At 45.4% G+C, this 18,861-nt stretch overlaps 1 long non-coding RNA gene across 5 annotated transcripts; it reads right to left on the bottom strand.

Annotated features, from left to right (window-relative positions):
• Positions 1-10,504: 10,504 nt before the first annotated feature.
• On the bottom strand, positions 10,505-17,251 carry LOC123121704 (uncharacterized). 5 transcript variants are annotated; one of them, XR_006459824.1, is made up of 9 exons: positions 16,847-17,251; positions 16,447-16,711; positions 16,272-16,355; positions 16,007-16,144; positions 15,531-15,915; positions 14,814-15,005; positions 12,549-13,903; positions 11,274-11,353; positions 10,505-10,928 (listed from the first exon to the last, which is right to left on the bottom strand). It is a non-coding gene; the product is annotated as an uncharacterized lncRNA (long non-coding RNA). The 5 variants fall into 5 exon arrangements; XR_006459823.1 differs by having other exon boundaries at positions 16,028-16,144; XR_006459826.1 differs by having other exon boundaries at positions 12,549-13,408; positions 13,761-13,903; positions 15,531-16,144; positions 16,847-17,250.
• Between the last annotated feature and the right edge of the window lie 1,610 nt (positions 17,252-18,861).

Genomic DNA, 18,861 nt, shown 5'->3' with positions numbered 1-18,861 from the left:
CGGCCCCTCGCTGGCCGCCGCCCGTGCTCGGCCTCCGCTCGGGCGCCATCACGCCCCGGCGCCCGTAACCGTAGCACCCAGCGCCCGTGCCCCCGCCCGATAACCCGTCGCCCGCACCCAGCGCCCACGCCCGCCTGTTAGCGCCCGAACCCGCTAGGCCCCCTGGGGCCAATGACATGGGGGTCCCACCCCAGAACGTTAAAAAAACAATAAAAATAAAAATGCTAATTAATTAATTAATTAACTAAGTTAATTAACTTAATTAATCATGTTTAATTAACCTAATTAATCTGTTAATTAAACTAACTAGGTTAATTAGTTAACAGTCAATGACTAACAGAACCCACACGTCAGCGACCCAGTCAACACCTCTGTTGACTGCTGACGTCATGCTGACGTCATGATGACGTCAGCATGCACTGTTCTGGATAATGTTAAATTAAATTAATTAAATAAATTCTAAAAATGATTTAAAACTTTAGAAAATCATATAAAATAATTCGTAACTCGGATGAAAATACTTTGTACATGAAAGTTGCTCAGAACGACGAGACGATTCCGGATACGCAGTCCGTTCGTCCGCCACACACCCCTAACCTATCGAACTCGCAACTTTCCCCCTCCGGTTCATTTGTCCGAAAACGCGAAACACCGGGAATACTTTCCCGGATGTTTCCCCCCTTAACCGGTACCACCTCATACCACGTTAGGGCCCACCTAGCATCGTTACTTGTCATGTCATGCATCGATATGCATTTGTTTGCATTGTATTCATTGTTTCTTCCCCCTCTTCTCTCCGGTAGACTACGAGACCGACGCTGCTGCTGCCCAGTTCGACTACAGAGTTGACGACCCCTCCTTGCCAGAGCAATCAGGCAAGCCCCCCCCCCTTTTGATCACCAGATATCGCCTACTCTTCTCTATACTGCTTGCATTAGAGTAGTGTAGCCTGTTACTGCTTTCCGTTGATCCTATTCTGATGCATAGCCTGACATTGTTGCTACATCTGTTGATACCTTACTTGCAATCCTAAATGCTTAGTATAGGATGCTAGTTTATCATCATTGGCCCTACATTCTTGTCAGTCTGCCTTGCTATACTATTGGGCCGTGATTACTCGGGAGGTGATCACGGGTATATACTATACATACATACATACTATACAGATGGTGACTAAAGTCGGGTCAGCTCGAAGAGTACCCGCGAGTGATTCACGGATTGGGGGCTGAAAGGACCTTTGTCCCGACGGCCCTCTGTGTGGATCTTTGTGGCGGAGCGACAGGGCAGGTTGAGACCGCCTAGGAGAGAGGTGGGCCTGGCCCTGTTCGGCGTTCGCGGACACTTAATACGCTTAACGGGATCTTGGTATTTGATCTGAGTTGGCTACGAGCCTATACGCACTAACCATCTACGCGGGAGTAGTTATGGGTATCCCGACGTCGTGGTATCAGCCGAAGCACTTCAGACGTCAGCGACTGAGCGGCGCGCGCCGGATTGGACTGGAACGCCACTAGGCTAGGTCTGCTTCCGGCCGCGTTCGCAACATGCAGGTGTGCATTGGGCGATGGGCCCAGACCCCTGTGCGCTTAGGTTTAGACCGGCGTGCTGGCCTCTCTGTTGAGCCTAGGTAGGGCTGCGACGTGTTGATCTTCCGCGGCCGGGCATGACCCAGGAAAGTGTGTCCGGCCAAATGGGATCAAGCGTGCTGGGTAAGATGGTGCACCCCTGCAGGGAAGTTAATCTATTCGAATAGCCGTGATCTTCGGTAACAGGACGACTTGGAGTTGTACCTTGACCTTATGACAACTAGAACCGGATACTTAATAAAACACACCCTTCCAAGTGCCAGATACAACCGGTGGTCGCTCTACCTCAGGGATATGAGGAGGGGATCGCCGGGTAGGATTATGCGATGAGATGCTTTTTGGAGATGCTACTTGGAGATGCTACTTGGAGGACTTCAATCTACTCTCTTCTACTTGATGCAAGACGGTGGCTGCGAGAAGCGTAGTCTTCGACAGGATTAGCTATCCCCCTCTTATTCTGGCATTCTGCAGTTCAGTCCACTGATATGGCCTCCTTACACATATACCCATGCATATGTAGTGTACTTCCTTGCTTGCGAGTACTTTGGATGAGTACTCATGGTTGCTTTCTCCCCCCTTTTTTTCCCTTTCCTTTCTTTCTGGTTGTCGCAACCATATGTTGGAGCCCAGAAGCCAGACGCCACCGTCGACGACGACCCCTACTACACCGGAGGTGCCTACTACTACGTGCAGCCCGCTGACAATGTCCAGGAGTAGTTAGGAGGATCCCAGGCAGGAGGCCTGCGTCTCTTTCGATCTGTATCCCAGTTTGTGCTAGCCTTCTTAAGGCAAACTTGTTTAACTTATGTGTGTACTCAGATATTGTTGCTTCCGCTGACTCGTCTATGATCGAGCACTTGTATTCGAGCCCTCGAGGCCCCTGGCTTGTATTATGATGCTTGTATGACTTATTTATGTTTTTAGAGTTGTGTTGTGATATCTTCCCGTGAGTCCCTGATCTTGATCGTACACGTTTGCGTGCATGCTTAGTGTACGATTGAATCGGGGGCATCACAAGTTGGTATCAGAGCCGACTGCCTGTAGGAATCCCCCTTCCACACTCCTTGGCCGAAGTCGAGTCTAGTCACTACAAAACTTTTACTAACATGGCTGTGAGCCTTACGGGCCCACGTCGCCATTGGGTGGTACTAGGATCTTTTACTCCTCGACCTATACTCCGGGACTCTGATCTCTCTTCTATTCGGGTTAAATGAATTTTGCTAAATTTAACATTAGGATCTCGTTATCACTTTCATCCGGAGGGCCCCTTATTAATGATGATCATCTGCGGCATGTGAAGACCCTGAAGATACTCTTCGCTGTTAACCCGAGAACTTGTGTTCATCGCGTTTGCAATTCCCTTCCACCGTCAACCCTTATGGATAACTACTTGCAGTTGTTATTCTTTCATTCGTCCCCAGTTTGTCTTGTTATGACAATATACTCCGTAACACTCGTCGTTCTTTCGATAATCCTTGAGCTTACTGCCTTGCTATTCTATGTCAACTGAATGCCCAAACGGATAATTCCTCGCACTTGCCGAGTATCCGTTCGTCCAAAGTTGTTCATGTGTTACACAAAAGTCTTCGAAATACCATTCGATATTCCGAAAATCCTCAGCAACCTATTGCTCTGGAATTTCTTGTTTGCTTTCATTATGATTAATCCCATAAGTATAGAAATCTTATTGACATTCCTTGTCATTATCATTTTGAGTCTGTTGACTCAATGTGTTGCGAATACACGCAATCATCATTGCTCCTTATAAATTACCTTTCCGGCTGAGCTTCCATTCTTTTAACTGGAATTGGTTCTCGACCAATCCAATAGTCGTTGATTGTACCCTAAGGCTATTCAACTTATCCATCCCTAATCAGAGCATTGCTTCTGATCCCTTGATTTGGAAATCATAATTCCTTTGCATTTGACAATTGAGTTAGCCAGTTGTTTCTATAATTTGATCTCCTTGCATTCTTCTTCCTCTAGTTGAGTACCGATGCTCACGTCAGATCCCTTGTGGACCACCAGATCCTTTGTTGGATTTTATCTGACAACGCCCTTCATATTCAATAACCTTGTGAGCCTTTCCTCTGATACATAATGCCTTTGGTAAATTGTATCCTCTGCTTTCTCAACCATGCTCTGCTTTCGAGCTTGAGTTAATTATTTCTAAAAATTCTAGAATATGATTCTAAGATGCCCCGATGGGTTGAACCTATGCCTTCCTTAGTATGTGTGAACTCGAAAGTTTTCACGAGTCATACACTACTGGTATTTTGCCAGATAAAATTTCAACGCTACAACTTCTTCGAAAGTGAGAAGTGAATGAAATATTATCCATTGGAGAAGTGGGAGTTGACCTTGAACTTTGTGTTCATGCCCATGGACACGATGTAGACCTTATCATTAAAGCTTCTCTTAAATTAATTATTCCTTTGGTATAAGTTCATCTTATATCTGGGATCTGGCCTTTTGCAATCGTGGTTCCGACCATGTTCTCCTTTAAATACCATTCCCTGTGCAAGTTTAAGCACTTGTCTTCTATAGAGCAATACCCCAGTCCAACCTCTACTTTGATCTGTCATCGAGTATTACCCCCTGGTATCTCGAGATTATCATGGAACTGCATAACATCTTATGAGTTCTTCATCAAGTGCTACATTCCCACTGATTCCAATTTTTCACGGGCTCTGAGTTATTAAACACTCGAAGACACCAATAACCGAACCGAGTCCGCACTACGGTTCAACAACTCTCCAGTAAGCTTCCATAAGTACGAGTTTGTAACCGATCACGCCATTCCTAGCCTGTTTGGCTATATCATTGTCGTGATGATTCTTACTGTGCTACCTGGTCCTTATTCTCTGAGCACCAATTTGCGACGATAGCTAAGCTTACGTAGATTTTCCTCGTCATACCCTTTCACCTTAAACAACAAGCTTGAGTTCGAGTTTGTGTTGTAACTGTGGTTCCAATAACCTCTTGCTTCATCATTCCCTTGACTTGATGTCATCGTTGATTGATTACATCTTCATGAAATCTCTCGACAAATGTGTCGTGATCATCATCAACCTTATGAACTCTTCCAGGATATCAACCAGATTCGTGACGAGAAATACCCTCCTTGCCCTCGATGATTTGTGTTGTCATCGACCACTTTATTGCCTTTCGTTCAACACAAACTTGCTCGTGTTTTGTGTTATACCTTAAGATGCTTGCTATCCAGCATTTGTCGCCTTTACCTTGGAGTATTACCTTCCTTTATGTCAAGAATGTCGTGAGAATTTCACCACTTCTTAAGAATTCTTGGTATGGTGAAACTTCTCACCATCATCATTCTTTCTTGGTCCTCGTGTTGATTCCAACCGGGGCACCAACTAGTGAACGGTGTTGTTTGAGTTCTGGACTTCTAGCAACCCTATTGCTTTGAAGTTAACGATCGACAGTTCGTTCTTAGGCTGTTGGTTATTGAATCGTCACTCTAACATTGATCTTGCTGCCTAAGGTCATATTTCGGGCACACCTTTCAACTAGTGATTGATGGTGTATGTTTTCCTCGAGCATACAACCTTATATCATTTGAATTGATAAGTGTCATCTTCTTGTTCACATTATCGTGGAAATCCATCCGTTGGAATTCTCGATGAATTGTCGCTGAGCCCATCAGCCACCTTCTCATCCCCTCCTTGGCTTAATGATGAACTATTGCTTCAGGAACCCGCTCCCATAGTTCCTTTCCCGAGAATCTTGCAATGTCATTTCGTCGATTTGTGTTGCACCTTTTCCTCTCGGACCCCCTGAGTCTGAGGTATTATGACACCAACTGGATATGAATCTCGGTCCGATAGGATGGTTGGGACAACTTTCCAAGGGTTATGATGTTGATCCTTTGATGACCCGGTAACATGATGTCATGCCTAGCACCCCCCCTGGCTGGAGGACCTATCATTATAATTTCTTTTGCAAGATAACCCTTCTTCCTGGAGGGAATTGTAAGACTTATTCTATAAGTTGCTCCTGACGGATCCTTTGTGTATCCAAAGTCCAACCTTTGCTTGAAGACCATGTCAATGCTATCTCGAAGTATGTCTGTGGTACTCCGATCTTCAAAAAGAACATTTGAGGCACGATGCTAAATTTTATTTATCATTTATCCTAACATCGTTGTATGGGTAATGTCATGATATTTCTCTCCCCTTTCCTGAAGGGTTTTCTACGTTATATCCTATCATGGATATCATGCTCTGCTTGTCCTTGGGAAGGATTTACCCCTGAAAGATGTGTTTAAACACAATTTCTTTTCCATTGATCTGGTTAAATCTGATAATCATATCTTCCTTTCCATTGTTTGGTTTAACCTTATCTATGAGATCTAAGAAGTAATATTCTCTTGCTTTTGTAAACACCTTGGTGTATAATTCTGTCAGTAAGACCCTGTTACGATTGTTGATGACATTCCGGTAACCACCGATGGACGAGAACTTTGCCTATTGGCCCGCCTCGTTCAACGAGCAGGAAAATGGTTCTCTTCGTCCCTCGCCCTTGGTATCGATGTTGTTGCCGACATATCTGACAGGCTACCCTTTGACACGCCTTACTATCATGACCGTGCAAAATGTCGGCCCCCTTCCTACTTTCAACCACATGGTGGGCCCATAACCCACAGTTCCACAGGATCGAAACCTGACTCTCCTGCACCCCCTCTTCCCAAGGTTGTTCCTCGCGTGTGGCCTCGTATGTAATTCACGGGCCACCGTCCCAAGTGATCTATTTTGGTAACAGACGCAATACTCAATCTCATTGCTCTGGACCCCTTTTCGCATGTTGTTTCAGACATCGAACAATGGCCTATCCGTTTGAAACTTCTCATGGTACCTTCTTACTTTACTCTTGATATTATCTTAAGTACAATTCGAGAGTTACTTCCTACCCCATTCCCTGAGTTATGTACCAGATAGTCAACCTGGTAAGGCCCGCCCTTCTCGAGTCTTCCCCCCATATCCTTTTCGTAAGTACGATGAAGATCCCAAAGAAGGAATGACAACTTCATCATGATGCATCGATGCATAGGAATGGAGGCATCAACGCTATGGATTGACCTCTTCGAGAAGAGTAACCAAGACCGAGAAGACACGTTAGAATTTCGTAACCAGACCTTTCCCCCTTACTCCACCTCTTAAAATCTCGGGACGAGATTTTTTGTAGTGGAGGAGAATTGTGACACCCGGGTAATTAAACTACAGTGATCCTCTGCTAGTGATGCCACGTCACCTCGATTATAGTTGCTAATCTCGAGTTAGTTCGAAACCGATTCAAATTCAAATTCAAAATTTGGTAAATAATAAAAGTTTTCAAACATTAAAATAAAATTGTTCGGTTTGTACTAGATATTACATAGATAATTATGGTGCAACAAACCCATTTTTATAAAATGCCTACGTAGTATAAAATGAAATTAAACAGAAAGGAGAATAGATAAAAAGAAAACAGAAAACTAAAACTAGAAAGAAAAGAAAAGGAAAGAGAGAAGGCCCCCCCACTGGGCTTCGGCCCAGCAGGCCGGCCCTTTTCGTCCGCAGGCCCAACCGGCCTCCCCCCCCCACTTCTCCTTATCCCCCCCACGAACCCAAACCCTAATCCACCTACTCCCCACCCCCCCGCACGATCCACTCGCTCTCCCCCCCACTCCCCCGATCCAGATCAGGATCGGGGCGACCACGACCCCCCGATCCCATCGTCCCTGTCGCCGCCGCACGAGGGACCACCTCGCCGAAGCTTCCCCTCCCGCTGGCTCTGGATCGGCACCCGAGCCGATCCCCGTTGCCAGCGCTCGCCACCGCTCCGCCGTCGCAGGATCCGCCGCCTCCTCGTCTCCTCCTCACACCGCGGGACCCCGCCGTCGCCGCTCGACGCCGCCCCGCCGCCAGGAACCCCCTCGCCGGACTGCTCCTCTCCGCCGTCGTCCCCGTCACCCCCCTCAACCCCGCTGCCCCGTGCCCTACTCCTCGACGTGAGCTCCCTCCTTCTCTTTCTCTGTCGCCGGCGTCGTCCTCCCCCCCCCCCGCAGCGCCCCCGTACCGGACCTCACGCTCCGGGCCGCCCTCACCATGCCGACCCAGGCGCCTCGCGCTCGCCCGCCTCTTGCTCCGGCCAACTGCCGCCGCGGCGCCGTCTCCGGCTTCCCCGTGTGCTCGCAGCCCCACCGGTGCACCGGCGCCTCTCGCTCGCTGTTGTCGCCCTCGACCGGCCGCACCTCTGCGACGACCCTCCGCGCGCCCTGCGCCGGCCTCCATCGCGGCCCCTCGCTGGCCGCCGCCCGTGCTCGGCCTCCGCTCGGGCGCCATCACGCCCCGGTGCCCGTAACCGTAGCACCCAGCGCCCGTGCCCCCGCCCGATAACCCGTCGCCCGCACCCAGCGCCCACGCCCGCCCGTTAGCGCCCGAACCCGCTAGGCCCCCTGGGGCCAATGACATGGGGGTCCCACCCCAGAATGTTAAAAAAACAATAAAAATAAAAATGCTAATTAATTAATTAATTAACTAAGTTAATTAACTTAATTAATCATGTTTAATTAACCTAATTAATCTGTTAATTAAACTAACTAGGTTAATTAGTTAACAGTCAATGACTAACAGAACCCACACGTCAGCGACCCAGTCAACACCTCTGTTGACTGCTGACGTCATGCTGACGTCATGATGACGTCAGCATGCACTGTTCTGGATAATGTTAAATTAAATTAATTAAATAAATTCTAAAAATGATTTAAAACTTTAGAAAATCATATAAAATAATTCGTAACTCGGATGAAAATACTTTGTACATGAAAGTTGCTCAGAACGACAAGACGATTCCGGATACGCAGTCCGTTCGTCCACCACACACCCCTAACCTATCAAACTCGCAACTTTCCCCCTCCGGTTCATCTGTCCGAAAACGCGGAACACCGCGAATACTTTCCCGGATGTTTCCCCCCTTAACCGGTACCACCTCATACCACGTTAGGGCCCACCTAGCATCGTTACTTGTCATGTCATGCATCGATATGCATTTGTTTGCATTGTATTCATTGTTTCTTCCCCCTCTTCTCTCCGGTAGACTACGAGACCGACGCTGCTGCTGCCCAGTTCGACTACGGAGTTGACGACCCCTCCTTGCCAGAGCAATCAGGCAAGCCCCCCCCCTTTTGATCACCAGATATCGCCTACTCTTCTCTATACTGCTTGCATTAGAGTAGTGTAGCCTGTTACTGCTTTCCGTTGATCCTATTCTGATGCATAGCCTGACATTGTTGCTACATCTGTTGATACCTTACCTGCAATCCTAAATGCTTAGTATAGGATGCTAGTTTATCATCATTGGCCCTACATTCTTGTCAGTCTGCCTTGCTATACTATTGGGCCGTGATTACTCGGGAGGTGATCACGGGTATATACTATACATACATACATACTATACAGATGGTGACTAAAGTCGGGTCAGCTCGAAGAGTACCCGCGAGTGATTCACGGATTGGGGGCTGAAAGGACCTTTGTCCCGACGGCCCTCTGTGTGGATCTTTGTGGCGGAGCGACAGGGCAGGTTGAGACCGCCTAGGAGAGAGGTGGGCCTGGCCCTGTTCGGCGTTCGCGGACACTTAACACGCTTAACGGGATCTTGGTATTTGATCTGAGTTGGCTACGAGCCTATACGCACTAACCATCTACGCGGGAGTAGTTATGGGTATCCCGACGTCGTGGTATCAGCCGAAGCACTTCAGACGTCAGCGACTGAGCGGCGCGCGCCGGATTGGACTGGAACGCCACTAGGCTAGGTCTGCTTCCGGCCGCATTCGCAACGTGCAGGTGTGCATTGGGCGATGGGCCCAGACCCCTGTGCGCTTAGGTTTAGACCGGCGTGCTGGCCTCTCTGTTGAGCCTAGGTAGGGCTACGACGTGTTGATCTTCCGCGGCCGGGCATGACCCAAGAAAGTGTGTCCGGCCAAATGGGATCAAGCGTGCTGGGTAAGATGGTGCACCCCTGCAGGGAAGTTAATCTATTCGAATAGTCGTGATCTTCGGTAACAGGACGACTTGGAGTTGTACCTTGACCTTATGACAACTAGAACCGGATACTTAATAAAACACACCCTTCCAAGTGCCAGATACAACCGGTGGTCGCTCTACCTCAGGGATATGAGGAGGGGATCTCCGGGTAGGATTATGCGATGAGATGCTATTTGGAGATGCTACTTGGAGATGCTACTTGGAGGACTTCAATCTACTCTCTTCTACTTGATGCAAGACGGTGGCTGCGAGAAGCGTAGTCTTCGACAGGATTAGCTATCCCCCTCTTATTCTGGCATTCTGCAGTTCAGTCCACTGATATGGCCTCCTTACACATATACCCATGCATATGTAGTGTAGCTCCTTGCTTGCGAGTACTTTGGATGAGTACTCACGGTTGCTTTCTCCCCCCTTTTTTCCCTTTCCTTTCTTTCTGGTTGTCGCAACCAGATGCTGGAGCCCAGAAGCCAGACGCCACCGTCGATGACGACCCCTACTACACCGGAGGTGCCTACTACTACGTGCAGCGCGCTGACGACGTCCAGGAGTAGTTAGGAGGATCCCAGGCAGGAGGCCTGCGTCTCTTTCGATCTGTATCCCAGTTTGTGCTAGCCTTCTTAAGGCAAACTTGTTTAACTTATGTCTGTACTCAGATATTGTTGCTTCCGCTGACTCGTCTATGATCGAGCACTTGTATTCGAGCCCTCGAGGCCCCTGGCTTGTATTATGATGCTTGTATGACTTATTTATGTTTTTAGAGTTGTGTTGTGATATCTTCCCGTGAGTCCCTGATCTTGATCGTACACGTTTGCGTGCATGATTAGTGTACGATTGAATCGGGGGCGTCACACATGTGGCCGCGGACAAGATCGCTACATCATTACCACCTCTATGCTTTTGAACTGATGTAACAAGATGACTAGAAGTTTGATACAAGGCCAAAGGACGACCAAATGGCACAATGTCAAAAGGCATAATTATTGGAGTCAAGCAACTAGGGAAAGATCCAAAGCCTCCACAACATCGACACCTAATTTGAGTACTGCTATGCCAGTTAAGCTAGGCCTTTCTTCTTTAGCAAAAGCCGCATAAGCACTTGCCTTTCTCATAGTCGCCAGGACAGAGCATCTCAGACGCCTCTACTCCTGTTGCTTTTCCTTGTGCAAGAGGCTGTTGATGGATCACACAGTGATGCAGGTGGCCATGGTAGTGACACGAGCAGTGACGCAGATCTCCGAACTGATGGTCGCGACGAACTCGGCCACCCTGAAGCCACGGGGTTGGACTGAGCATGGCGCTGAAGTTGAGTAGAACATTTAGGAATTAGGATAAATAGGAAACAACAAACAGGTGGAAGAAATCGTGAAGTGAAATGAGTTATAGAAGACAGTATGCATTATTCTCACTAAAAGAACTTCTGTTTGTGTGCAACTTCTCTACTTGCATACGTTTGGAGGGAGAAACACAGAAAATACAACCACATGGATCAACACATTTGGAGGGAGAAACTATAGACGTACATCACAGGGTAGCAAATAATATGAACTCCAGGCACAACATTTTTTTAACTTTTTTTGTATCTCGCAAACTGAAAATAATAAGAAAGCAAATTAGAACACAAAGTAAGAAGAAAGTAGAGCACCAGTGCTTGTGCGGCATGGATCCGTCAACCCTTTTGCATCCTAGTTCCAGCCAACATGAGCTATCACCTCCTGGATCGAGCTGCAGTAGTGCAACACAACGCATCAGAGAGATAAAAAGGTGAGTAGCAGCATGTACAGGAAGGGGAGAAAGCAACTATAGCACACAAGCATCCACGGGCATACAGAGATGCAGGAACTTCTCTCCACTTGAGACTAAACTTATATAATTTTTATTGTTGAACTTTTAGATATCCTACAAGAATTGCATGGTTTTAGTGTTTTGCTTTTACCTCGTTGCTTCTCTGAACTTACAAAATAAACTTTGTTACATGCGCTCATTAACATAACCACACACATGTTGTGCTATAGAAATAGCATGGAAACACAAAGAAAACTGGAATTACGATTCCACTTAATCTTAATTTATTGTATCTTCCCGGAGTTCCCTCTCCGGGAATTCATCTTTTTTTATTCCACTATATTACTTTATTTATACTTTTAATTGATGATCTTTATTTTATTGGAAATCGTGTAAAGATTATTTGGATTTGATACAGCTACTTGGTAGTGAATCGTATAGGTAAACGATTTGTGTGGGATAAGGTAGTTATGAAACTTTGCCCTATGTACCTTGTACCACGTATTGTTTGTTGACCATAACTCATGAACCCAGTTACCATAAATCAAAATCATACAGACAGGAAAAGAAAAACGAATTTCTATCAAATCAATAGAAGAAAGGATCTTTTCCCTGATTTGAATCCTAACTTAGCTATGTTTATTTTTGACTTAAACCCTGCAGCCTTGCTTTGTATCATTCTATGAAAGAATGAAGAGACTTTATCACAACTCCTAAATTGATTTTTGATCGACCTATTTAATCTGCGTAAGTATATGTACTGAAAAGAATTCAAAAGATGAACTAAAAACAATTGAAGCTCTTCAAAAGCATCCAGGAGAGATAACAAAAAACTAAAACGCACGGGCGACACAGTTACTAGAACCGGGCCATAAGGACTAGAACCGAAACTATCAATATAAGTTGATGTTTTTTTTGTAGGTTTTTGGGAATGAGAATACTTGTATTTTTTGCGATTATATAAAAGTTTTAAAATGTGTACTACTCCATAACAAATTTTTATACTGCACATGTCCGTAAATATTAGCTTTTTATTTGGCAACAAAGAAACATCAAAAAGGATATTTCATTTCTTGTAAGCATATCAACAAACAACTTGATAGCAGCAGGAATAGAACAAGTTCTTAGTTCTTACCATTGGGGACCTGCCCACTTGCGTGATCTGACGTCCACTCGTGCGAGTAGACCTGACGCACACACCATAAGGGGCCCTGCCCACTGTGCGAGATCGAACTGAACCCGCTCGTGATGCCAAGGCCGACTGAACTTACAATCTCTCCAGATCTCAACTGATTGTGTTACAAATATACACACAAATCCAAACGAGCTCATGTGAGTGCATATTAAAAAGATAATTGAGTTCATCTATATTAATCGGAGAAGTTCAAACAAAAACTTTTCTTGAAAAATGTATTGTTTTTGCTATAACAACTATAGTCATCTTGCCAACCATGTATATTTAACTGGTTAAAAATATAATCAAGTTCATGTATATTAACCCGAGAAGTTCAAAAAGAAACTTTTAATAATAATTATATTCATCTTGCCACCCATTCAGTTTTTGCTGTAACAAAATTCAAACATTTAAAAAGTTTGTACTGTCGTGGGGAAGCCTCAATTCTTTGACAAACACTCTCATGTTCTTTGACAATTTTAATTTTGTCTGCACTTACCAGTTTCCCGATTTCGAACTTACAGAATTTTATACCCCAAACTTCTACAGGTTTATTTAATTTCTCAGGAACAAAAAACGAAGGAGTCTGGACTCAAGAATTATAGAAAGAACAAAACCATATGTGTGAACTTATCTAGAGGCTTTTGCTGAACGGAGGAGACGAGATGACGCAGGAGCAAAACCCGACTCCTTGAATATACAGTAGCTATGCTGTCAATACTTCTTTGAGTTCTTATTTCTGAATGTTCATAGTAGTAATACATGTACTGTGCCATACACAATTCTGTCGTTGAGCAAATGATCTAGGAACAAAAACACTCCTGCAGTGCACACACCAAATCATGATAAAAATAGAGGCAGCAAGAAGCAATCACCGGTATATTGAGATGTCCAACTACATGTACCATCTCAATATAGTATAAAAATGAATCAATAGTAAGAAACAAGGTAGTAACAATCCTAACTCTGCATAGTTTCGGGATTTGTAGAAGTCTGAACATGGTACCATAGTTAATTAGTTACTGTGTAAGGAGGATGTGTTTACACACACCTATAATTCAGAATTGAACTGGACGACCCATTTTTCTTGTACTGAAGCTTGTTTTTAGAATTCGTATGAGTGGGTTATTAAACACATGCATCAACATTGAGGAACACTAGAAAAAAGGACACCTCTATACAAGAACTACAGTGGACAGATCCAGAGGTGAAATCCTCAAGCAAAAAATCAAGAGAGGTCGCAATCTCCATGGAAGATGCCAACGAATTTGCCATGGAAGGGCCTCCCACTCCCCTGCTCTATCTCCTCCCACTCCCTGCACACAGAAACACAGACCAGAGAGAGAGGATGAGAGGGAGATGACTGAGAAGGATCGAGGGCGGACATGGGGTGGCCTACACGCAGCTCTTCTCGCGACCGACAACAGAGTGTGATGTTGTACTGTCGAGGCAAAGTTCCTCGACACGGGGTGGCTGAATTTTTCTAACATACTGGACTACAACTTGAGCTTCGTGTTCCGGCCACGAGCCCACAAAAGATGACCCTTAGTTTATCTAGTAACTCATCATTAGTCTGCAAGAAGCTCACAAATTGTACTTTTTTATATATGACATTTCTTTGAATTCCCATGGTAGTAATCCACGCTGTCTGTCTTTTTAACCAGAAAACTAAGCAAGATTGCTTGCTGAAGGCAACATTTTTTCATATAGTAAGACATATGAAAGATAATATTTAAAGGCCATTGGAGAAAGAATTAGCCAAACCGAAACAAAAATATATGTTACCAGAACTGAAAGCAATGGTTTTTCAAACTTTTAGGTGAGATCATGGTGCTTTAATCCAATTGCATACATCTAAAACTCCATAAGCGACTTGAACTGATGCATAACAGTATGAGTGCAGAATTCTTGTAAGCATAAGAAAATACATAGAGTGCACATATAATTTTTCAAGATTTCCTCGATGTTCTGCACATTAAAGTTGATGTACTGAAAAGAACGCAAAATTTGAACTGAAAGCAAGCAAAAGATGAACTCTTATATAGTTCAAGGACAAAAGAACCTCCACAACCAAATAACTGATTTCCTATATTTTTAACTTTAAAAGTTTTAATTTTAGAACCACCTCAATATATGTAGATGAACTTTTCATGACACAATTTTTGTAGTCGATTTTTTGCTCAGAACATAAAATAAAAACACACGCCCAACGCATTGTACACCAACCTAACACGCTGAACTGATGGGGCTCTGAAATGTAGATGGCAAGGATGCACTCCGCCGCTCTGCTGTGAGGGAGGTTTTCATTATCATTGACATCCTTGTCATACTAAGCAAGAGAGATGTTGGTCATCTGGTCTGACCCCGCGTTGAGTTGTGAGGCTTGGATTCTTTTTGGCATGTCACCTGATGTGAGAACTGCAATTGGAAAGGCTGAGCATCAAGTGGTAATTAAGGAAATGTTTTTTAGTATAGGCGCTAAACCAGAAAATGTGTTTCTATCTTTGTTTAACAAACTGATGTAATTTATTATACCGAACTGCTACTGCGGTGTACACATATACTCCCTCCATTCCAAAATAGATGACCCAACTTTGTATTAAAGTTAGTACAAAGTTGAGTCATCTATTTTGGAACGGAGGGAGTATGACTGAATTATTACTGATTTCACTTTTTATATTGAACTTACACAAAAAAATATTAGCAAAACTTGAACCTAACTTTGAGGAAGGTTCAGAACAAAAGATGATAAAATAGAGCTTTTATACTATGAACTGTAGAATGGACTACTATTATTCCAGAATGACCTGCTATAAAATGTGTCGATCGAACTTAGAGAAAATTCAGACTATTGTTTAGTTTTTATACTATGAACTAATATAACTTGGTAGATCGAACTTTCTACAGAATAATAACCACAAACAAAAGAACCATGTCACGCACCTCCTTTTTTATCCATTTTCTTTTTGCCACTTTTTGTGATGCACTCAGATGCAAGAAATTTAGCAGCTGGGACGAGTGAGTTCTCTTCCACCGCACACAGAACGAGTCAACAACCAGCTGACAGCCTCCCAGCAAGAGGAGGAAGGCCGATAGAGCGCTGTGTCGTGCATTTTTGCCAGCCGCCGCCTGTGCTCCTCTATGAAGGAGCACTAACTATCGAGGACCCTAGCACAACACCACGTCCACCCGCAGCATGACGCCCCCTCTGTTGTTGAACGGACTCGTAAGGCGATGGTGAATGGTTTGGAGTGGTGGCGGTGAATGCCGTGGCCCGAGCACTAGAGGCAGTCTACAGAACAACCTCCACCACCATTAAGCCACACAGCTAAACCATAACATGTTAAAAGGAAGAAAAAGATGTTCAGATTCGTGGATGAAAAAGTGCATGTGACGTAAATTTATAAGTATAGCCTGACCTCCGGCTCAAATATGCTTACAGATGTATTCTGATCAATTCCTTCAATAATCATTGTTGATATAGCAGCAGATAGCTTCTGAGTGTTATCTGGAGGATCCATCTTCTCACCACCAAAGTATGCCTCAACAACAGTCGTCTTAATAATGACAATGAAGAAAGTGGAAAGGAGTCAAGGCCCAAGCATATTTGAGAAATCATGAATCCTACCATGGAATTTCCATGTATTAAGACAAGAACAATACTAAAAAGAAATAGCTTTCCACCTGATTTAAAGTTAATGTTCCAGTCTTGTCACTGCAAATTGTTGTTGCAGAACCCATTGTCTCGCATGCAGAAAGTCTCCTGACCTGTTAACAGATGGTTGAGAATGCATGAGACCAGCTGTTACTACAAGTAACACGGCACAGTAACAAACACAAGCAAGGAATAGCAGCATACCAGAGCTTTATCCCTCATCATTTTGCGCATCGAAAAGGCGAGCCTGACAAAAACATGTAGTGGTGCCACCTGTAGTGGTGTTTCTTCACCAGAGTCTTCAGATATGCTTGCCATCAACAAGCCCCATTCAGTGTTATTATTGCTGCTTTGTGTGGTGCCACCTCATGTCCTCATGCACGGGCACCACTTTTTCCTTTTTTACTTCTTCTAATATATACATTGAACAGCTACTACCAATAATATAGTTTGTAGACTGCCAGCGTTTCTGCAAAGATGACAATTATTTATCTAACCAGAGAACTGAAGATTTTAGAAAATGTAAACTACTAACCAGATAACTACAAAAATTAGTAAAGGGGAACTAAAGAACTGCAGAATTTAGCAAATGAGGACTACTAACCAGATAACTTCAGTTTTTACAGAAGAAGTGGTTGGGATCTCGTGTTTGGCAGTGGGGAGCCGTGGCCAGAACATTGAGGAAGATGATCGGCTCGAGCGCGATGGAGTTGTGGACGGCGCCAAGCACGTCGGTGGACTGACGTCGCAGGTGCCGGTGCTGGAACCGGTAGCTCCATCTCTGGCTTTACCCATGGCGTTGCGCCAAATGGCGAAAGGGTGCCTGGCAGCCGGGCCTCGCGCGAACTGATGCGCGCACATCACCTGGCCGGCCGGGACGAGGAGGTGGAGCCGCTCCGGTGGACGGGAGGTGGAGCCGCGCCGGAGAAGGGGAGGAGGTTGGGGCAGGGAGGATGAGGCCGGGCAGTGCTGCGCGCAGGGAGGGAGGTGGCGGCGCGGTGGTGCCCAGGTGGAAGGGGCGGCGGCGCGCTGGGCGGCCGGTGGCTGGGGCGGCGGCGCGCTGGGCGGCCGGGGCGGCGGCGCGATGGTGAGGCCAGTGGTCGGTGCGGCCGATCCACTCGCTGCGGAGGAATGAAGGTGGGAGAAGTGGTGGGCCTTAGGGGTGGTTCAGTTCGATGGGCTCCGTCGGCGGCCAGTCACGGCGCCGCGGGCTCCCTCGGTCCGGCTGACGCCGTCGCTCGCTCGCCCACGATGCTAGCCTCCAGCGGAAGAAGGCGCGTTGGGGTCGGGGGTAACAAAATAAAATTATGTTATGGGTAACAGAATAGTCCAGCCCCCACGCATATGTGTGTGTGTGTTGTAATTCGAAACATAGCAGTTGTTGGCTTCAGCCCCCACGCATACAATACGGGGGTGTTCGCGAAAAAATGTGCCTGATCACTCTTTATCCAACCTCTTGGTCCGGCAAGGAGGTGATTGAAGGAAATATGCCCTAGAGGCAATAATAAAGTTATTATTAATTTCCTCATATCATGATAAATGTTTATTATTCATGCTAGAATTGTATTAACCGGAAACATAATACATGTGTGAATACATAGACAAACATAGTGTCACTAGTATGCCTCTACTTGACTAGCTCGTTTATCAAAGATGGTTATGTTTCCTAGCCATGGACAAAAGAGTTGTCATTTGATTAACGGGATCACATCATTAGGAGAATGATGTGATTGACATGACCCATTCCGTTAGCCTAGCACTTGATCGTTTAGTATATTGCTATTGCTTTCTTCATGACTTATACATGTTCCTGTAACTATGAGATTATGCAACTCACGTTTACCGGAGGAACACTTTGGGTACTACCAAACGTCACAACGTAACTGGGTGATTATAAAGGAGTACTACATGTGTCTCCAAAGGTACATGTTGGGTTGGCGTATTTCGAGATTAGAATTTGTCACTCCGATTGTCGGAGAGGTATCTCTAGGCCCTCTCGGTAATGCACATCACTATAAGCCTTGCAAGCAATTTAACTAATGTGTTAGTTACAGAATGATGCATGACATAACGAGTAAAGAGACTTGCCGGTAACGAGATTGAACTAGGTATTGGATACCGACGATCGAATCTCGGGCAAGTAACATACCGATGACAAAGGGAACAACGTATGTTGTTATGTGGTTTGACCGATAAAGATCTTCGTAGAGTATGTAGGAACCAATATGGGCATCCAGGTTCCGCTATTGGTTATTGGCCGAGAATAGTTCTAGGTCATGTCTACATAGTTCTCGAACCCGTAGGGTCCGCACGCTTAACATTACGATGACAGTTTTATTATGAGTTTATAAGTTTTGATGTACCAAAGTTTTTTCGGAGTCCCGGATGTGATCACGGACATGACGAGGAGTCTCGAAATGGTCGAGACATAAATATTGATATATTGGAAGCCTATGTTTGGACATCGGAATAGTTCCGGGTGAAATCGGGATTTTACCGGAACACCGGGGGGTTACCGGAACCCTCCCGGGGGTTAATGGGCCTTAGTGGGCCATGAAGGAGATGAGAAGGGCCGGCCAGGGCAGGCCGCGCGCCCCCTGCCCCCTAGTCCGAATAGGA

The sequence above is a fragment of the Triticum aestivum genome, chromosome 1B (genome assembly GCF_018294505.1).
Source record: "Triticum aestivum cultivar Chinese Spring chromosome 1B, IWGSC CS RefSeq v2.1, whole genome shotgun sequence".
NCBI lineage: Eukaryota > Viridiplantae > Streptophyta > Magnoliopsida > Poales > Poaceae > Triticum > Triticum aestivum.
Note: the sequence above shows the minus strand (reverse complement) of the source record. Positions and strands in the feature narration are given on the sequence as shown.